The sequence below is a fragment of the Psammomys obesus genome, unplaced genomic scaffold (genome assembly GCF_907164565.1).
Source record: "Psammomys obesus unplaced genomic scaffold, mPsaObe1.curated_primary_1811, whole genome shotgun sequence".
Taxonomy (NCBI): Eukaryota; Metazoa; Chordata; class Mammalia; order Rodentia; family Muridae; genus Psammomys; species Psammomys obesus.
The window spans coordinates 23,891,343-23,907,685 of record NW_026587216.1 but is presented as its reverse complement, the minus strand read 5'-3'; positions in this window follow the sequence as shown (position 1 = coordinate 23,907,685).

The window sequence follows — 16,343 nt, the reverse complement described above, 5'->3', positions numbered from 1 at the left end:
TTCAATAGGAAAAGAATTAAAAAGAAAAGTTAAGCCACATTAAAAGTTATGGAAATAGATAAATAGATAAAGTACAGTAGTTTAAAATGATTTGTTTATCAGAAGAAAGCGCTATTGTTACCTCTCTAATCTACTGCTTGCTTTATTTTTTAAAATTAAGAAGATGCATGAGTCAGGTACAGTAGATTTTTTTTGGCTTTTTTTTAAGTTAAATTTTTATTTTTTTACATTAATTACATTTTATTCGCTTTGTATCCCAGCTGTAGCCCCTCCCTTATTCCCTCCCAATCCTACCCTCCCTCCCTCATCTTCTCCCATGGCCCTCTCTAAGTCCACCAATAGGGGAGGTCCTTCCCCTCTTCCATCTGACCCTAGCTTATCAGGTCTCATCAGGACTGGCTGCAATGTCCTCCTCTGTGGCCTGGCTAGGCTGCCCTCCCCTCAGGGGGAGGTGATCAAAGAGCCAGCCACTAAGTTCATGCCAGAACTTATTCACCTTACTAGGAAACCCACTTGGATATTGAGCTGCCATGGCCTACATCTGAGCAGGGGTTCTAGGTTATCTCCACGAATGGACCTTGGTTGGAGTAGCAGTCTCAGAAAAGACCCCTATGTCCAGATATTTTCATTCTGCTGCTCTCCTTGTGGAGCTCCTGTCCTCTCCAGTCTTTATAACTCCCCCTTCTTTCACATGATTCCCTGCACTCTGCCTAAAGTTTGATTATGAGTCTCAGCATGTGCTTTGATACACTGCTAGGTAGAGTCTTTCAGAGGCCCTCTGTGGTAGGCTCCTGTCCTGTTTCCTATTTTCTCCTTATTCAAATGTCCATTCAGTTGTCTAAGTGAGGATTGATTATCTTACTCCGGATCTTCCTTCTTGTTTATCTTCTTTAGGTGTACAGATATTAGTATGTTTATCCTATCTGATAGGTCTAGTATACACTTATAAGTGAGTATATACCATGTGTGTCTTTCTGCTTCTGGGATACCTCACTCAGGATGATCTTTTCTAGATCCCAGCATTTGCCTGCACATTTCATGATTTCCTTGTTTTTAATTGCTGAGTAGTATTCCATTGTATAAATGAGGTACAGTAGATATTTCAGACAGAGGCATAGGACTGCACCCATTCATATGATCTTATATTAACATGTTACTATTATAAATATTGTCTGATGGAGTCTATGTTGCCTGTGCTGATTTCAAACATGAGAGACCCAGTGATCCTCCTCAGCCTCTTCAGTAGTTGGACTATAGGTGAGTGCTCTCACCCATCCTTTATTTGTTCTATTTCATTAATCTTATTGTTGTTAATCTACTATGCCTAATTTGTAAATTAAAGTTTGTCATGGTATGTTTGCATAGAAAAAGTAGTGTAGTCATGCTCCACTTACTGACATTTCAGTCAGTTTCAGATCATGTGTACAATGGTACTTCTATAAAATATTCATCCAGTGATGTCAGAACTATCTCCTAAGATTATTATTGTTATTATGTATGTGTGCACGCATATATGCTCATATGCATACTACAGTGTTCACAGCACATGGTGGAGGTCAGAGAACAACTCTGTGGAGTTGGTTTTCTCTATTCACCTTTATGTGAGTTCTAGAACTCAAGCTCAGGTCCCCAGGTTTGCATAAGGCACCTCACTGACCCTGTCATTGTCAGTTTGCATTAAGTATCTATGATGTTCACAGCATAGTGAAGACCAAATAATTAACGTTTCATAATATGTTCCTGTTATTAAATGACGCAGGGTTTGGTGCTATAGTATTCCTGCTTTCAGCCATCTATTGGGGTTTTGGAACATATCACCTATGTTACGTGATCACATTTTCTCCTCATTTTCAATTGCTAAAAAGTGTATAGATACAAGTAGATTTTAAAATAAGATAATGAAACAGAGTACAGGATGAATCATTGAAATAGTTGAGATTCTTATGGGTCCTAGATGAACTTGGGTTGATAGTTCCTCTCAGATCCTGAGGAAGATCCTTGCTATGGTTTGAATCTGAAGCATCTACCAAAGGTATCCCATGACACTATTGTAAGGTGGCAGAAATGTTAGACAGTAAAGCTTGGTGGAAGGAAATTAAGTTGCTGGGGTCACGGTCTAAAAAGGAATCTGTTGTCTGCTTCCTTTTTGCTTCCTGGTCCCATGAGACATTTTCCACCGTGCACTCTTGCCAAGATGTCCTATGTTACCATGAGGCTCAAAGCAATAGGACCAAATGACCACTAATAGAAATCTTTGAAACCAGGAGCCAAAATAATTACTCTCTCAGTAATTAATTCATCCCTTGAGAATTTTAGACAGTGTTTTTTGATCATATTCACAACTCCTAAACTCCTTTCAGATCCACTCATCTTCTGTACCTGGCCAATGTTATGTCCTTTTTTTTTTTTTTTTCTAAACCCATCAGGTGCAACTTGTGCTGCTCACATATTCTTTATCATGTGGCCTTCCACTGATGGGCTCAGCAGGGGTGAGGGTGAGGAGATATACTCCTAAAGAAAAGTGACTTTCATTCTTCCAGCAGCTATCAAATGCCAATAGCTCTTTGGCTAGGGAGAGGTCATACACATCTCCCCTCTCCATACTGGGATTTGGTCTCGTTTGAGCTTATACAGGTGTTGTGCATTTTGTCATAACCTGTAATAACTACTGTGAGTTCATAGGTGCGGTTGACCTGCCTTGTTTATGAGTTGCTGCTATTTATTTGTAGTTATCACCGATGGCTCTTAGAATCTTTCTTTCTCCTTTTATAAAATTATCGCCGAGCCTGGGGGGGGGTAGGCGTGTGTGTGTGTGTGTGTGTGTGTGTGTATGTGTGTGTGTGTGTTATAGATGCCCCATTTAGGGATGAACACTTTTATTTTTTTGTACCTTGGAAAAATGTAGGTTTCTGTATTAATCACTATCTGCTGTAAACAGAATGTTTTTGATGACTGTTGAGCAGTACCTTAATCTATGGGTATAATAAGTCACTAGGAGTTGGCTTAATAGTACACCCCTTTATCAAAAATGATAACTGTAGATTATTCCCTAGGGTTGTTAAGCCACAGGTTCTTAGCCTGATAATATCACTGGGTATGAATTTCATTTTATGGAGCAAAATTTAAATTCAATCATAAAATGGTGGTCATGTCCATGACATTTGTACCACTATTGTATCAGAAGATATGTCTTGCAAGGCTAGTTATTATTATAGCTTACAGGTCTCATAGCTGGGTAAGACTGGTGATTGTGTTATGCCAGGTTCACGGGACCCTCAGAGACCACCAGGAGACAACTCGATGCAATTGCAAGAGAGCTTTATTATGAAAGCGATTGAACTCGGGACCCAAGTCTCACTGGCGCAGCAGTAGAGAAGTGGGTGAACTTCCCGAGCTCTGAGTGAACAGGATTTTTAAAGGGAAAGTCTGTGAGCCGGGGGTTTCCATGGCAGCAAGCAGGGGGGCACAAGCCTTGGCGTTACAGAATTGGGTGAAGTTTAGCAGGGCGGGGTGACCTTTTCTGAGGCACATAATCACAATGGCTAAGGCATATAATCACAATGGCTATTTTTCTAAACCATATCTGAAACATTGGGGAGAATTTTCCCACCTGATTCTCAACCGATTCCCATTGATTATTGCCAGGGAGTTTGTCTCTATTTTCTATGAAGCATTTATTCTGTTACATTTCCTAGAGGCTGTTGCTAGGAGAGTTAACTTTGTTTTCTGCCAGGTGTACATTCTGTGATATTTCCTGGTACCTGAATTCAGTTCCCAGTCAAGATCTTTATTTCAAAATGGAGTTATATTCAGGCTATCTTAAGCTCTTCAATTGTTTTACTTCTTTGGTAATAGGTACAGCACTTTCCAGCAGAAAGCTAGCCAATAGGTATAAAACTTCTGGGTCAGTACCAGTATTTGATTTTTATGCGTTCTATGACTCAAGAATGTGATGTCTTTAGCAACAGAGTTTTACCATCAAGTTCCGGGAGTAACCAGGCAATTCCTTATGATGCTTGTTGGGTCTATCAGACCTCAGTGGTGAAAACCTTCAGAAGAGGTGGTCTTTTTCTGGCACTGTTTTTTTTTTTTTTTTTTTTTTTGTTAGCTTGTGGTATCCAGTAGGGACATTGTTGTGATATTATTATAGGACAACTACATTTTAATTCTTTTTATGTGTAATTTATATTTTCAGAAACTTCTACAGTAATGTTTCTGTATGTCTTTTTCAAATGGATTTTGGTATTATTTATCGCTCCTTCCTCTATCTCGTCCATTTACCCCAACTCCAGTTTAAGAACCCCTGTTGTGTTATACCCCTTCAACCCTTTATGCCACTGAATTTTTCCCTACCTTGAGACTCCCTCCCTCCCATGGCCCTTATTTGGAGGGGCCTCTGTGACCTACCACAGCCAGCAGAGTAATAATCTACAGAGGCAAGAAAGTAGTGTGGGTTATCAAGACTCAATAGCCAGTGTTGGTTCAAATTTCAGGAGTCTGAGCACAAGTAGTTATTATAGACACATTTAAGCAAAGCGCAGTTTGGTGAAAACTTCCCTTGTGATAATTAACTCGATTCCGTGTGCACAGTAAAGCTTGAGATGTGACGACACCAAAACTCTTTGATACATGTGACATCTTCCATAGAGATAGGTTCTATAGATTGACTGCATGGGACACCTTCCATAAAATAGGTTCTAGAGATTGAGAAACTCATGATAAGGGTCTGGGGGCAGAATCCAGTATGATCTCAGCCACACAGACCACCGGGCTATTTGGTAGATAACAGGTTATGCACCCCTTAGTTTGCAGAAACAGCCCTGCGCGTTAGCATTCCTGCTTCCTTTCGTGTTTATCTGCAAGCACAAGGACCTCTGTGCCGCCCACACTGACTAATTTCCTGACCTCTACGGGTATTCAAAGCAAAGCGCACATCTCTGAAGATTCAAAGTTGACATTCTCAAGTGACAGAAAGGATATGACATTTGTCTATTTGGGTATCAGAATGATAGTTTCTTGCTCCATCCACTTACTTGCAAATTTTATAATTTTATCTCTCATAGCTGAATAACATCCCATTTTATTAATGTACCATGTTTTCATTATCGACTCACATATAAGCCATTTTCATTTCCTGACCATTGTAAATAGAGAAATAATCCCAATAGATGAGCAGTTAGCTCTATGGATGATATACTGTAGGATACTATGTCCTATATATTATAGAATATATAGTAGGTCTTCTGGGCATATGCCAAAGAGTGGTATAGTTGAATTTTATGATAGGTCTATGCACTGGCTAGTTTTATGTCAACTTGACACAAGCTAGTGTCATTTGCGAGGAGGGATCCTCAATTGAGAAAACGGCTCAGTAAGATGGGGCTGTAGGCAGGCCTGTAGGACATTTTCTTAATTGGTGACTGGTGTGGGAGGCCCCAGTCCATTGTGGTAGGGCCACCACTGGAAGGTGGTCCTGGATTCTATATAAAAGCAGGCTGCACAGGCCATGGGGGAGAAAGCCAGTGAGGAACACTGCAGTGATAATTCTGTTTTCTTTAAAAACCAAGTTAGGGAGCTGGGCATGGAGGCACACGCCTGTAATCCCAGCACTCAGGGAGGCAGAGCCAGTCAGATCTCTGGGAGTTTGAGGTCAGCCTGGCCTACAAAGTGAGTCCAAGACAGTGAAAGCTACACAGAGAAACCCTGTCTCAAAAAAAAAAGTTATGTGAATATGTTTTTGTTTTAATCCCAGGTGTGGGATATGGGACTGCTTTGGTTAGTCCACAGCCATTACCTATGATTGTCTTGTGATCTAGAGGGGCCTGATTTTTGCCAACTGCAAATAGTTTAATTCTAGGGTCCCTGGAGAGGGTATAAATGGGAGAGCCCAGAGAGGGCCTGTGGCAGCTGCTGCTCCCTTTGCTCCTGGTTTTCGCCACTGCATTTGCTATTGCTTTTTTGCTGTTTGCTGGATTGCTGGATTGCTGGATTGCTGGATTGCTGGATATGCTGATGAATATCTGAGACTGAACTTGTTCCTAGGAACCTGATGTTTCTGACCAGCAGGAATTAGTCCACAGAGGTCTACGTCCCCCTTTCCCTATAACCTTCTTTTTCCTGCCTAGTGTTGGGGGGTTGGAAGGGATTGGGGTAAAGAAGAGTGGTAGATATAACTCAATAAAATAGCTAAAAAGGACGCCTATACAGCACCCCTCCACAGCGTCTGCATCAGCCCCTGCCTACTTGAGCTCCTGTCCTGACTTCCTTTGATAAGGAACAGTGAGATGGAAATGTAATGTGGATAAACCCTCTCCTGTCCAGGCTGCTTTGGTCATGGTGTTTTGTCATAGTAATAGTAACACAAACTAAATCTACTAGCAACGTTTTGAAGAACCTTTACACTGATTTCCACAGTGGGTGTACCAGTTTGTACTCCTACCAGCAGTGAATAAGTGTTTCTCTTTTCTCACATTATACTCATGCTACTTTTTTTTTTAATTTCCCCATTATTTTTGGGATAAGATGAAAGCAGTTTTTAACTTACATTTTCCTGATTGCTAAGGATGTTGAAAAAGTTTTCTTTGTATTTTATTTTTTTCATAACTCTTGGTTTCATGCCTCATTTTAAGATTGTGGGTGTGTTTGATGCTTACATTTTTGTATATTCTAGATGCCACCTGTCAGACATGTGGCTGGTAAACATTAAAAAATTTTTTTTAATTATTAAAACTTATTAAAATTTATTCAATTTGTATCCTGGCTGTGTCCCTCTCCCTCATCTCCTCCTAATCCCACCCTCCCTCCCTCTTCTCCCTTTATGCCCCTCCCCTACTCCACTTATAGGTAAAGTCTTCCTTTCTGTTTGACCCTAGCCTATCAGGTCTCATCAGGACTGGCTGCATTGTCTTCCTCTGTGGCCTGGCAAGGCTGCACAAGTTGGTGATCAGAGAGCCTCTGTCACTGAATTCATGCCAGAGAAAGCCCCTGTTCCCCTTATTAGGGAACCTACTTGGAGACTTAGTCTATAGACTATATCTGAGCTGGGGTGTCCTCTCCATGCATTGTCCTTGGTTGGGGTATCAGTCTCTGCAGGGCACACAGGGCTCAGTTTTATTGACTCTTAGTCTCCTTTTAGATTTCCTGTCTCCTCCAGGTCTTTCTATCTTCCCTTTCTTTTATAAGATTACCTGCGCTCTGCCCAAAGTTTGGCTATGAGTCTTAGCCTCTGCTTTGAAACCTCAATCAATAAAGTCTTTCAGAGGCCAACTGTGGTAACCTTCTGTCCTGTTTCCTGTCTACTCCTGCTTCCAATGTCTATTGCATTTGTCTTTCTGAATGAGGACTGAGCATCTTCCCTAGAGTCTTCCTTGTTTAGCTTCCTTAGAAGTGTAGATTTTAGTATGTGAATATTAGCCATATGCTATAGAATAAACATACTAACACCTATACTCCTAAAGAAGCTGGTAAACATTTTTCCCATTTGCAGGCAAAAGGGACTGACAATCACTTGACTGATTGTGTCCTTTGCTGTAGGAAGCTTTTCAGCTTCACATAGACCCATTTAGTAACTGTTGGTCTTAATGTGTGTATTATTGGGATCCTATTCAGAAAGTGTTCTTCTGTGCCACAAATTCAAGTGTATTCCTCATTTTTTTTTCCTGATCAGATTCAGGGAATCCAGTTTTATGTTGAGGTTTTTGATGGACTTGGAGTAGAGTTTTATGCAGGGTAAGAGATAAGGATCTAGTTTACTTCTTCCAAATGTAGCTAAACACTTTGAACAGCATCATTTCTTGAAGATGCTATTATTTGCTCAATGTGTTATTGTTGGCCTCTTTATAAAAAATCAGGTGGCTGTAGAAGGTGTGAGCATATATGTAGGTCCTCAATCCTATTCCATTGATTACTGGATATGTTTTTAGGCTAGTACCATGATGTTTATTATTATTATTATATAGATCTGTAGTATAATTTGAAATTTGGGATGGTAATACTTCCACCTATTCTTTTATTGTTCTGGATTGTTTAGGTTATTCTGGATCTTTTGTGCTTCCATATGAAATTTAAAATTATTTTGCAATTTCTGTGAATAATTGTGTTGAAATTTTGATGGCAATTACATTTTAAATTTATAGATTGCTTTTGATGTGATGGCCATTTTAATACTATTCTTGCCATTCCATAAATGTGGAAGGTCTTTCTATATTCTGGTATCTTCAACTTTCTTTTCCAGTGTTAAAATTATTATTAGGAAAGTCTTTCACTTACCTGGTAAGACATTCCAAAATAATCTTGAGAATATTGTGAATGGCAATGTTTCTTTCTTGTGTGTGTGTGTTTGTTTGTGTGTGTGTGTATAGGAAAACTAGTGATTTTGTGTGATGATTTTGTATCCTATTACTTTGCTGATCAGGTGCAGGAGTTTTCTGGTAGTCTAGAGTTTTTCACCTATAGAAATAAGGGCACTTTGATTTCTTTCCTTATGTGCATTCCTTTTATTTTCTTCACTCATCTTATTTCTCCAGCTAAGGCTCTAAGCACAGGAACAGGAGCAAGGAAAGTAGACATTCTTTTTTTGTTCCTGGTTTTAGTGGAATCCTTCGAAATTTTCTCTATTTAGGATGATGTCGCCTATGAGTTTGCATTTATTATGTTGAAGGAAGTCTCTTGCATCCATAGATACTCTGAACTGTTATCATGAATGGATATTGGATTTGCCAAAGGCCTTTTCTTCATTTAAAGATGTGATCATGTTGTTTATGTCCTTTAGTCTGTTTAGGTGGTGGAGTACATTTATTGATTTTTAGATATTAAGCTTTCTCTGCATCTCTGATATGAAGCCAATTTACTTATGTCAGTAATCTTTTTGATGTGCTTTTGAATTTGGTTTGTAAGTGTTTTATTGAGAATATTTGTATCTGGGTTCATCAGTGATATTGGCCTATATTTTTTTTCTTTTTGTTTTTTGTCTTTGGTTGGTATCAGGGTGAAATTGGCTTCATAAAAATAATTTGGAAATGTTCATTCATTTTCTATTTTGTGAAATAGTTTGAGGAAGATGGGTAGTTCTTTGAAGATCTGGTAGAATTTTACACTGAATCCTCTGGGATTGCTTTAATTGGAAGCTTTTAAATTATCTCTTCTATCTCATTATTTAGTTCATTTTTATTTAACGTGGTTAGGTCATATATATCTAGACATTAATCTATTTCTTTTAGAATTTTCAGTTTGGTGGAATGTAGTTTTTAAAATTTATCTTTTTGATTCTCTGCATTTCCTCAGTATCTGTTGTATGACTCCGTTCTTATCTCTGATTTTGCTAATTTGAATCCTCTCTCTCTTTGTTGTTAATTTGGTTAAAGGTCTGCCAGTCTTAATAATCTTTCCAAAGAACCTACTTCTTGTTTTATTGATTTGTTGTACTTTTAAAAACTTCTATTTCATTAATTTCAGCCCCAATTTTGATTATCTCTTGCAATGTACTTTTTCTTTTCAAGACAGGCTTTCTCTGTGTAGGCTTAGCTGTCTTGGACTCAATTTGTAGACTAGCCTGGCTATGAAATCATAGAGATCCGCCTGCCTCTGTCATGCTGAACACTGGGATTAAAGGCGCATGTCACCATGTCTGGCTCACCATCTACTTATTTTGAGTGTTGTTTTTTTTTTTTTTTCTTGTTTTCCTGAGGCCTTCAGTTGTATCATTAAATTATTTACTTGTGAACTCCCCTTTTGTTGTTGTTGTTTTTTGCACATGGCACTTGTTTTGTTTTTTTTTCAACTTGACCCAAGCTAGAGTTATCTGAAAAGGAGGAACCACACTTGAAGAAATGCCCCCATAAAACTGTAGGCAAGTCTGGGGATTCTTTTCTTGATTCGTGATTGATATGGAGAGCCCATTTCATTGTGGGCAGCGCCACACCTGGGCAGATGGTCCTGGGGTTTATTGAAAATCTGGATGAGCAAGCCATGGAAAGCAAGACAATAGGCAGCTGCCCTGCATGGCTTCTGCCTCAACGCCTCTCTTTAGGCTTATGTAGTATGTTCTTATTCTCCTTATGCCTAATAATATTGGAAACTGTTACTTGCTGCATTTGTCAAACAGTTTTCTTTACGTTATTTCATTGAATCTTCTCTTTGATCCTCAGATGTCTCTGTTATTTTTTTTACTGGATAGGGAAAGAAGAAATCAGACAACAAAAGCCATGAAGGTCAGTGAGGGGATAGATCTGGACTATGATTGAGATTTCCTGTTGACAACTTCCTTCATCTATCAAAAATTCATCTTTCTTAAATTTTGATATTAATGAACTGAAATTTTAGGCCATGTTCCAGAAAAAAAGAGAAAAAAATTCTTGAGCATATATGATGTTCCAGTCATTATGTTTTGTGGTTTCCCTGTTTTATATCATTTGAGTCCCCACACAAATGCTTTGAGTTATAAACCATTATTATTATTACTATTTAAAATTCGGAGGCAAGGTTTTATTACACAGCCCAGGCTGGTCTTGAACTCACAATCCCCTTCCCTTATCCTTCCCAGTGTTGAGGTTAAGGCAAGTGCCAAGAGGTCCCACGTGAATTTTGCTTCAGCGTTATCCCCGTTCTACAGATGAGATGAACAACTTGACCAGTCCTGTGAAAAAGAAGCTCCACAGCTAGCAAAGGCTGCCTTCCAAAGAACTACTTTAATCTTGATGACACAGAAAATCGTATCTGAAGCCAGTGAGTGAGAAATGGGAGGGAGGCATCCCCTACATGGTTAGAAGACACAGTAATGGAGCAGTAAGGGACTCTCACGCACACCCGTAACTTGATCTGCTGATGCAAGAAAGCATGACCTGCTCTGTGCTGGGGTGAAGCCCAGGACTTTGAAAACATTCCTGGCTTTTACTGTTGTTCATTTTCAAGACAGTTAGGGGAAACTATAAACTTACGTATTGATTTTTAAGCTGCTGTCATAAATTAGTAGACCACATTCTTTCAGCTTATTCTTCATTCGATGGGACTGCTAGGGTAAAAGACAGGGTTTTTATTTTTTTATTTTTATTTTTTTTCATTTAAAAACTAAATTGCTTAAAATTATACATTGAGCATATAAAATTATTTTCTTAAAAAAAGTTGATCTTTTTGGAGGGAGGGCTCAAAGCTAGTGTCATTATGATATCCTCAAAGGAGTTTGGCAGTCACCAACTTGCTGTCTTTCAGTGATACCATTGTTTTGGGAAACCGTGTTGAGAGATTCAGCGACAGTGTACCAAGGAAACCTAACTTTCTGTTTGATTCATAACTTGAGACATTGGGAAAGAGTAAATTCCATGTGAGTTGTTTGGGTCTTGCCGCATCCTTCATCTACACTGTTGTTGAGCAAGGTTCATGCCTTGGTTATTTCAGAGAGTAGAAGGAGGAAGTAGAAAGATTGTTGCTTTGGAGGATCACAAACACAATCCAGGCTTGGTGGAGCAGGCCTAAAATTCCTGCATCTAGGAGGCAGAATTAGGAAGATCAGGAGTTCAAGGCCATCCTCAACTACATAGTGAATTTGAAACCAACCTAGGCTACACAGAGCCCTGTCTCACAACAAAGAAATCATGAATACAAATTTTTATATGAAGGGTTAATGTATGACTATTACACAATCTGGAATTCTTTTGAGAAAAGGGAACACTGTACCTAGTTATACCAGGGCAATTGTCTGGTTTATGATACCCCAGGGGAAATGGGACATAGGGTCACCTAGCTTCCCCAAAACATACTTAATAAGGAAGAGGCTTCTATAAAGCAGTGCCATGTGTATTATCAGTTAATGTCCCTCCACACTTTGTTGAGAGTGATCTGGGATCACCTTAACATAGAAATGCCATTCGAGGTGTCACTGCCTTGATGTTCTCATCAGGATGTCCTGGCCTGGACAGGTCACCTCTTGAACATGTACTGCACAGGAACAGCATTCTCTCTGACCATGTTGCTTATGTTTGGGGCTCAACAGGCATGCTACCCACCTCTAGTTTTGGTAATCACCAGTCATGGACTGAACCCAAGTTTCTGTTCTCCTCCTACTGTGCAAACCCAGAAGGTCTCCTCTGTTTCTCATTGGGTAGAATGGGAGCAACTGGGACAAATTTTCAGTTCATGTTTTGTGTTTTCTGGGAGAACCAATGAGGCATAAGAAGTCGAGTACCAGATGTTGGCTTTGAATTGAGTACTACTTTCCTAGTTAACCAGAGGGGAGGTACGGGGTATTTTTCAGTATCCTGTTTCCTCATCTATAGAAAAAGTGGATTATGTCTGCTTTTTAAAGGAGTTGGTTAAACAGAGAATGCTTACTGTGTACAAACACAAGTTGGTCCTCTCTACAATACTGTTCCTGGAAAATATACTGAGTTGGATTGGTGTGTGTGTGTGTGTGTGTGTGTGTGTGTGTGTGTGTATGTGTGTGTTTTGTTGTTGTTGTTTTTTCTATCCAGTTGAACTCTGCTGATTTTGTTTGAGACAAGGTTTCTCTATATAGACCCGGTATGCCTAGGACTCACTATACAGACCAGCCTGGCTTCAGCTTTACAGAGACCTGCCTGCCTTTGCTCCCCCCTCTCCCAGGGCTGGGATTAAAGGTGAGTGTCACCATGTTCTGCTGAACTCTGCCTTTATCTTAAATGTCTCCACTTGGATAAAAGAATGCTGATAAGCCCAGTGGACCACAGGCAGGAGGGAAGATGCTGACTGGCGGAGAAGCTGGAAGGATTCAAGGGACAGGCTCAGGAGTGACAGACTGTGAGCCTGCCAAAAAACAGCGCAGGGAGCTCCTTCCCTCACACTGCTAAAAATACTGCTGGGAGAGTCATTTCTCTGCTCCTATTTTAGAATCCAGAGACAGATCCACCATATTCATGTTTGGATCCTGGTCAGCCCTCTGGTCTGAGTTTTAAATTTCAAGAGAAATGTTTGTGGTGGGGACAGTTAAAATAGCCTGTAGAGTTTAGAAATTAAATTTGAAAATAGATATGTGTCGCGCATCATTTAGGTAATTACTAGCGTTTTAAAAAAGGCTTTATTAGAGGTGCCAAAATGAAAAAATATCTCCAGCTATTGACTTGTCTAGAAGTCTAGGATATGTGTGTGCATGCTTGTGTGTGTTCATATGTGCATGAATGTGTGTGTATGAGAATATGTGTGTGTGCGTGTGTGCATAAGTATGTGTGCGCACACACACACCCGGACAACACTTGAGTCCACAGTCTGTGGACTTTCGTTCGCTCACTTCCTCGAGCATTTGCTGAGTCATTACTACTGAAAACACTGCATCTGGCCCTTGGACAGGAGTAGATAAACATAAAGAAAAGTGACACGTGCTTCCTACTCTCAAGTGATCCTGCAATGTTCTGGGAGACATGAGACCTCAAAACCAACACAAGGAACCTGGTTGGGGTCAGGGTCTGGATGGGGAGCTTGTGTGTAGAAACAGGCTGGAGAGATGGCTCAGCTAGTAAGAGCACTGGATGCTCTTCCAGAGAACCCAGGCTCATTTTCCAGCACCCACGTGGTGGCCTAGAACCATCTGCAAGTCCAGTTCTAGGGGATCACTGCCCTGGTTTGTTTGCTGTGAGCACCAGACACACAAGCAGTGCCTTTACAAACATGTGGGCAAAACATCATACATATAAAATAAATCAGCATTAACAACAAAAGAAACAGGCCAATTAACCAAACATCAACTTGCCAAATCACTTGACCAATATACTAAAATACCAAATCGGTGACAATCAATTGGCCATTGGTCCGGGGCCACTAAGTGTTGCTATAGAAAGAATTTGCCTGTGGAGTCAATAGAGGAAAGTTTTTATTTATTTTTATTAGTATTATGTAGTATTATATTTGTGTCAGTAAACTGGTCATTTAAACTTCCAGCCATGGACTATTTCTATGGTTGAGAGTCCTCTTGCGTTGGCCCAGGGGAGAGCATTATGCATGTCAAATTGCATTAACCAGAAGTGTAGACTGCTTGAATAAATCAGACTGTGTTTTAAGTTGTGTCTCTGAGGTTCTTGGATAATGAGCAGAGGGAATCCCCAAGGCGGACATAGACTTCTTACTTATAAAGATGTGTGAGTCTTTGCAGGATTTTGCATTTCTTAAGGTAGTGAAGCGATTCATACTTAGTAGAAGAGTCTGTTTTAATGAATACAGAAAGGCTTGAGGGTCCTTAAATATCATGGAATATCTTTTGAAAGCAGAGGCAGGAGCAACAATTTCAGTGAGAGAAAGAAAGGAGCAAGAAATAATTTGTATTATAACTACATTGCTTGTGATTTCTCCACACTCACAGCTTTTATTCCAACATTTCCCAGCTTCCACTGGTTTTAACTATCAAACTAACAAATCTAGATTTACCTGGGAAGAGAATCTTTTTAAAAAAAAAGTATTTTTTTTTTTCTGATACAGGGTTTCTCTGTGTAGCCTTGGCTATCCTGAACTCACTTTGTAGATCAGGCTGGCCTTCAACTCACAGAGATTTCCTTGCTTCCGCCTCCCTGAGTGCTAGGATTACAGGCATGTACCAGCTGGGAAGAGAATCTTAACAAGGAATTATCTAGATCATATTGGCTTATATATCTCTGTGACATTCTCTGAATTATTAACTGATGTAAAAAGACACAGCCCATCCTGAGCAGCACCATTAACTAGGTAGGGAATCCTGAAGAGTATGAGAAAGGAGAAACCAAGCAGATAATGAACAGGCAAGTAGGCCTACAGGCCTTTACTTCTCTCTGCTCTTGACTGTGGAATCGATGTGACTAGTTTCTTTGACTTCCTCTCAGTGATGAACTTTAACCTGGAACTATAAGCAGAATAAACTTTCTTTTTGGCTGGTTATTTATTTATTTATTTATTTTACAGCAACAGAAATAAAACTATAATATAGGCCTAGAGAGAGGATGGAAAATGCAAAAATACCATACTGTGTTTACCTCAGGCATACAACGTGATCAAATCAATGTAGAACTTGTAAAGTTATTCCATGAGATTCTACTGATATTTTCTGCAACTCTGTCTTGTACATCAACTTTAAATCCTGCAAGGAGAGGTGAAGGTGAGCTTAGATTTGAGGTGTCCTTAAGAGATGGTAGGTTGGCAGTAAGGGCTTGTTGGGGTACAGTGGGTTCTTTTTGCTGGTCACTGCTTTTCCTTAGTAGCAGAGTGACAACTGTTGGATATAGTAAAGATTTGATAACTTCTTAGTTATTTCTACTTGATTTAAACTCAGGACAGACTAATGTTTTAATTTTTTTTTTTTTAATTCTGTATCTTGTAGTTGACTGGGGAGCCGCTGTTCTCCGTCCAGGACCTTTCTGTCTCTTCTAGACTGTGGGTGCTCCCAAAGGTTGGGGTGCAAATGGAAGATTTGCCTTCTGCTCCAAGAAGCTTATCTGAGGGGAAGGCTGCCACTATTCTAGTACAGTGCTTACGCCCAGCTTTCTCATGAGAGGGGTCTCTGATAGGTTAACTCTCATCCAGCCTCCCCTGATGGTCAGACTCTAGCTCTGACCTCTTTGGCTCTTTACTAGATTGTAAAATGAGTCCATGGCTAGGCAACCCTAACCAGCTAGATGGACCCACCCATCCTTAATAGACCAACGAATGAGACAAAGTGTTAGTGAGAGAAGCAGAGAAAAGATATATTTAATGGTGCCACTTTGGGAAGAAGAAGGCCATTGGCCCCTCCAAGCTCATCTTCAGGGTTATGGCATGAGGTTTCAGTTTAAATAGAGGGCAAGAAGCATGCATAATGAATCAGTTTCTGAGGGTTTATTGTTTCAAGAGTCCAGCAGCCAAAGAGAGGAACAGAAGTGTCTCCTTAGAATATTTTTATTCCATACTCCAGTGAGTATGTGGGCAACACAAATTGGTCTGTTTTGGGGGGTGGGGAGGGCACAAGGGTTGGCCTGGGAGGAATGGGAAGAGAGTGTCATCAGAGTGCATTGTATAAATTCCCAAATAATTAATAAAATTATTGTGTTGGAAAGAAGAAAACAAAGAAAAAATACTATCTTCATTGGTTCTGGAATTGTTAGAACAGCTGTCTACATTTTAAACATCTTTTTGGTGGGCCACCCCCTCATCTGCATTTATCTGTGGTGGGAGAGTTCCTTTACCCACTTCTAAGGACTACAGAGGTCTGGAACTAGATGAAGACTACTCCATTCCATCACTTTTTCCCGACTTGTGAAATTTATCATTGCTTCATTTTATCCTACTGTTGCAGAAAGTCTTCCAAACCTCTCCTGTCTCCAAAGCACTCCAGACCAAAAGCATATTTTGTGCTTTAAGTCTGATTATGCATCTAAATC